The sequence below is a fragment of the Octodon degus genome, unplaced genomic scaffold (genome assembly GCF_000260255.1).
Source record: "Octodon degus isolate 3935 unplaced genomic scaffold, OctDeg1.0 scaffold00130, whole genome shotgun sequence".
In the NCBI taxonomy this organism is placed as follows: Eukaryota; Metazoa; Chordata; class Mammalia; order Rodentia; family Octodontidae; genus Octodon; species Octodon degus.
Genome location: NW_004524706.1, coordinates 7,426,927 through 7,433,032, shown reverse-complemented (window position 1 = coordinate 7,433,032; position 6,106 = coordinate 7,426,927).

The window sequence follows — 6,106 nt, the reverse complement described above, 5'->3', positions numbered from 1 at the left end:
GCACCACATGCCAGCCAGCCTCGCCCCCTGGTGGGCTGAGCTGGCCACACACACACACACACACACACACACACACACACAAATAAATAATAAAAATTTTTAAAAAAGAATGAAAATATAATTTGACAGGCTAACATGCTACCACTGAGCTACATCGCCAGTCCCTTTTAGAAAGTACATTTTGAGAAAAAGGAAAATTAAAGTAGAATAGGTGGAGCTATTGGGTGGTTCTACAGAGCAGAGGTCTCAAGGTACAGGAAGAGAAGTGGCCAGGTTGGTGGCTGAGTAAGTTGGAAAGACAAGATTTTGTGGCCTACATGATCCTATAGTTTGACAAGACAAGGATGATGCAGGGACAGTGGCAGGGGGTGCAGTGGAGTGACAAAGTTCACTGGTGATGAAGACATAAAGGGTCGAGAGGCCAAATAGGGTAGAGTGGTGGGCAATGGTTCTGTGCTTTTCTTTGCAGGATGGAACTTTTCAGAGACTCTTAGTAGCACATATGTGAGGAATCTGGGAGAAGAAGGTTTTATATTGGAATGTTCTAGAGAAAACCGTTCATTTCAGTCAGTTCCCAAAGAACATAAGTTGAGCATTTATAATAGCACTGCATGTTTTTTTTTTAAGATCTTAAATGAAACCTCAACAAATTCTAAAGAATTAACATTATGGTCTGATTCAGAAAAAATATAGATTGGGGCCAGGGAGCTAGCTTAGAAGCATAAGTGCCTGCCTTACAAGTGCAAGGTTCCAAGTTCAATCCCTGGTATTGCAAAATAAATAAATAAATAAATAAATAAATAAATAAATAAATAAAGTATAGATTATAATAAAATAATGGCTTGTATATTTGGAAACTGTTATATTAGGAATTAACAGCTGGTATGAAAAGAAGTCATAAAGAAATGTGAAAACTACTTAGCTCTGAATAATAGTGGCAAACCACACATCATAGTTTTTGGGACACAGCTAAAGCAGTACTTAGAGGCAATTTTATATCTTTCAAAACATTTATCAACTATGAAAACAATATTCAATGTATTAATTATTGAAACTGTCCTACTAGTTGGTTTTGAGATTGTCTCATTGCTATTTGTTTCTCAATAAAATTAATTTTAAAAAACCATTTATCAGAAAACAATACAAAAAACCAAACAAACAAATGAAAAAGAAACTGCTGTTCTCCTTGGGTTGATATGGACCAGGTTGAGATGGAGGTAGACAACAGGATAGAGGAGAAGCAAAACTTCAGGGGTGTAGAAGTCAGAATGGGTGAGAAAATTCCCCAGCTGTCCAAACTGGGCCTCCTGTTGCCACAGTTCTGCCTGGAAAGGGGCTGCAGACCCTATGTTCTGTACCACCAGGTTCTGACTGGACTACGAGGGGGGCTGCCATTTCTCAGCAGTGGGAGGCAGGCACAGGCCTTGCATCAGGGCCATGTACAGCCAGGAGCTTGAGGTAGCTGGACATCTCCACATGGACCTGCTCAGTGATGCTTGCTTCATGACTGAGCTTGCCAGCTGCTCCCAATCCCAATGAGCCCATGGTTCTGGGCCCCAGGACTGCCTGACAGAGAGGTGCCCTGTTCCTGGGGCATGCTGAGATAGCAGTTGTTTATTTTTTGGCCAGCTCAGCCCACCCTGAGAGCGGGGCTGGCGTGGCATGTGGTGCCGGGGATTGAACCGCGGTCCCCTGTGGCTGCCTAAGCTTGCCTAAGCAGATGCTTTAGATCACTAAGCTATCTCACCAGCCCGAGCACAACAGTTTTTACAGCAGTTCCATGGAATGTTCCTGCAGCATGTACACCAGGAGGATGTTCTGAGCTGCAGCAGGCCACTCTGACTATCCAGGACATTGAGTCCAACTTTGTACTTCATGGAGTATGTGGTTCATCTCTAAGAAGACAGTTACGACTACCTCCCAAGTGACAACACTGCCCTGTGTGAACAAGTAAGGTCCTCCCTTACATGTTCAGTCTGCCAAGAGAACAAACTACAGCACTACTTGCTCTGTGTCTGTGGTGCCTCCTGCCACAGAAAGTAGCAGACTGGAACCCTGATGTACCCAGCTCCTTTCTGCAGGGCGAGGTCACCCTGGAGGTCTTGCAGGAGGGCAGCAAACAGCTCGAGGATGGGCCTCTTTCTCCACTGTCTGCATCGACAATTTCTATAACATGGAGCAGCTGCTAAACCCTGCAGAAATCATACCTACAGCAAGCTGTTGGCTGTGGGTTGGGCCACTACCTAAAACTCTCAAGTCTGTGCTCCAGGAAGTTGAAGTCAGAGCCCCACCATGTGGAAAGAACGTATATCTGCTTGACCTGTGGTACCTTGGAGGAAGAGGATGAAAGTCCTATGAGCCACTGTAGACCTCAGTGCAGCACACACTTTCCTCCAGACAGCTCAGTGTCACTCTTGAGGACATGTCCAATAGGTAGTGGGGTCTGGGGAATTTCACCAACATGCTGGACCAGGGCACACCCCATGTGTAACCTGGACCAGCCTTATAGCCTGTGCTTTATCAATGGTTCCACTGGCACAATGCAAGCCTGTGCTCCTCCTGTTGGATGTACCCATTGAGGACATACATGGGACACCTGGAGATAAGAGCTGTCAGACTCTGTCCCAACTTAACTGCTTAGCTGTGAGCTCCACTGAGTCCCATGGCCTGCACAGCAGTGTCTGACCCATGTTCTCTCTTGCTTCTCACTCATCCAGAAGTATTTTGTGTCAGCTGTCCAGGACTAGCAGTTGAGCTGGAAAAGAAAGGGAGGCATGCACAAGGCTCTGGGCTCAGGGTTCAATCCCTGGTACCACCACCACCACCACCCCTGTCACCACAAATAAATAAATGTAACTTGAGGTTACATGACAGAATGAGCAAATTTTGGACTGCAGAATGATAAATGAGCAGAGCTCAGGTCTTCAGCTCTCTCTCGCAGTGCAAACTCAGGGGTCCGTATGAGTGTCCAACTGCATCCTGAGGAGAACACAAGTTCCAATGCTCAAGGAAAGGATTAAATAGTTCTGGTTTTTTGGTTTTGGCTTTTTTTTTTTTGTTTGTTTGTTTGTTTTAGCGGGGGGGGGGAACTGACCAGAAAGCTCAGCAGATTAAAGTGCCTGCTTAGGCAAACATAGGGACTGGTGTTCAATCCCTGCACCACAAATTGGTCCAGCCCTGTCCCTGGGGCATGCTGAGACAGCAGTTGAGACTGGGTGTGTGGTGCATGCCTGTAATCCCAGCACTTGGGAGGCTGAAAACAGGAGGATCACTACAAGTCCAATCTACATAGTGAGACCCTGTAGACCCTGTACTAAATACATTAAATTTAAAAAAAAAAAGTTCTGGTTTTCAAAAGGAGTTATTTTGTTTTCTATTAAAATGCATTCAATTTCTAAATCAATCATCAATCAATCAATCAAGAATTCTACTTATGTTAGTTAGGCATGGTGGTGCCTGCCTATAATCTCAGAACTCAAGAGACTGAGGCAGGAGGATCACTGCAAGTCTGAGACCAGCCTGGGCTACAAAGTGAGCTCAAGGCCAGCCTGAACTGCTTAGTAAGATCCTGTCTCAAAAAGACAACAATAACAAAAACACCCCATAGCCACCAAGACCAAAATTCTACTTATGATGATGAAAAAGCAATGAAACACACCCCTATAGTGAGAAGAAAGGAAATAATAAAGTCAGAAAATCAAGCATAAGAGAACAAATAAAGAAAAAAAAATACTATTTGGTTATTTGAAAATTAATAAAACAAATAAGACAGGAGAGTTTATCCAGAGACAGGTTAATTCTCCCAGGAGAATCAGTCCATCTACATCTGAAGAACAAAGCTGTGGTTTCTAATGCAAACGTCTCTTCTGGGCTTGCAGTCACTACATTCTTTGCTGATGATGGGACTTGCTATCCTGTCAGTAGGATGTGGCCTCAGTAGAGTGGCTAGGCTACACCCACCCTTGCCCAAGCGCTTTGTGTGTATTATGATTTTGAAACTCAGAGCAGCCCAGTGAGACATTATTATTATTATTATTATTTCCCTTTAACAAATGAGGACTGGGGAGGAGCTTTGGCTGAGTTCACAAGCCCCGGGGCCTGGGAGTCATCTGCCCTGGGTGCTAGGCTGCCCCTGTCCACGAGAGGGCAGAGACAGGCTAGGGTTTCACTGGCCCCGTCTCCTGACCCTCTTTCCTTTCTTTTGCTGGGAGATCTTACTGACCAAGGGCTTGACCCTCTGATTCTCACTTGACCCCAAGCTCACCTGAAGGCCAAGAGAGTTAGTGAGTGAATCAGGAGGCAGAGCCAATCAAAGCAGAAGCGGGGCCAGTACGCAGGCTCCTGTCCTGCTAGCAGTTTGGGCCCTAAGCCTGGACTCAGTTAACCCTCAGCACCTGGGGGCATCGGGGAGGGACCCTGTAGGCCTGGGTTCTGAGTTCAGGTTGTGAGCTCCACGGACACTGAATCTCCACACAACTACACTGTGCCACGTTTGGAAAGGACACAGCTGCTGCTTCCTGAGCAAGGTGCACAATGACTTAGTCCCCTTCAGATGGGCGAGCCTGCGCCTTCCTGCCTGACTATTGTGAGGAGAGGTGCAGGCACTGAGCACAGAGGGTGTGCTGGCGAAGCAGCGGTGGCTGTATTGTTGCTGCTGCTGCTGCTGCTGCTGCTGCTGCTGCTGCTGCTGCTGCTGCTTTTATTATGAATAGCCAGGTGGCCCGCAGAGGTACAAAGCAGGCATCTGTGGTGCCTGTAGCCCCAGAGCAGGGCAGCTGAGTCCCACAGCCAGGGAGAGGTGGGGCTGGAGAGCCGAGAGCCCCAGGCTGTCCCACCCCACCTCTGCCTCAGGAGTGCTCTTCCCTGCCAGAGGATGGGCGTCTGTGCAGGTGTGCTTTGGATGCGGCATAGTGTGGTGCCCAGTGCCTAGGCCCCTGAGGGGAAGCTGTCACGCTGTTACCATTCTTCTCTGGGTGGGGACAGTTATGATTCTGTGGCACACAGGAGGAAATGGAGGGTGACAGAGACAACATGCAGAGTCTTTGTTTGTTTGTTTGTTACTGGGACAGACTCGCCAGGCAGGTGCTCTGCTGCAGAGCTTTATGTCCAGCACAGCATGTAGAGTCTTGGCATGAACTCTGATCTCTCTGGCTACAGAGACTGTGTTCTCTACTTTTTTTTTTTTTTGTGATGCTAAGGCATTGCTATGGCTTTAATTTTGTGTTCTGGACTTAACAACTACTTGCCTTCAACTATCAGTCTGTGCTGCAAGAGTGGTGTGAAAGGTTAATGTAGAGTTGGGTCACCAGGATGAGTCAATGTGTACAGCCAATATAAACTAAGATGTCGGAGGCCTCCACACCTGTGCCTGCTCTCTGTCAATCACTCTAGAGAGTGACTTGCATACACATGTCTGGACACTACTCTTGGTCATTTTTTTATAGTAGTATAATATAAAGTTAGCACTGCAGTTATTTGCAAGTTACAGTTCAAAGGCATTAAGTGTATTCACATACATTATTGTGCAACCACTACCACTACCCATTTCTAGGTCTCCTTTATCTTCCCAAACTAAAACTCTAAGCCCCCTCAGCAAGAACTGCTGCTCCTATCCCTCCCCAACCCCTGACAACCACTGTTCTACTTTCTTTTTCTTTTTTTTGGTGGAACGGGGATTGAACTCAGGCCCTTGCACTTGCCACGGAAGTGCTTATTCTACTGAGCTATCTCCCCAGGCCCTGGCTGTTCTACTTTCTGCCTCTACAAATTAAGAGTGCTCTAGGTTTCCCATATGAGTGGAGAAGTATATTGTGCTTTTTGTGTCTGGCTTCATTGACCAAATATAATGTATTTGAGATTTATCCATATTGTAGCATACATCAAGTCTCATTTTTCTTAAGACTCAATAATATTCATTGGTGGATATATCATACTCTGTCCTTTCATTTATTGATTTTTTTTTAACTTTTTGGCAATTATGACTGGCAGAAAGTTCCAGTTTCTCCACACTCTTACCAAGACTTATTATTTTCTGCTTTAAGAAAATAATCCTGGGGGCCCAGGGAGATGGCTCAGTGGAATAAGTGCTTCCCTGGCAAGCGCAAAG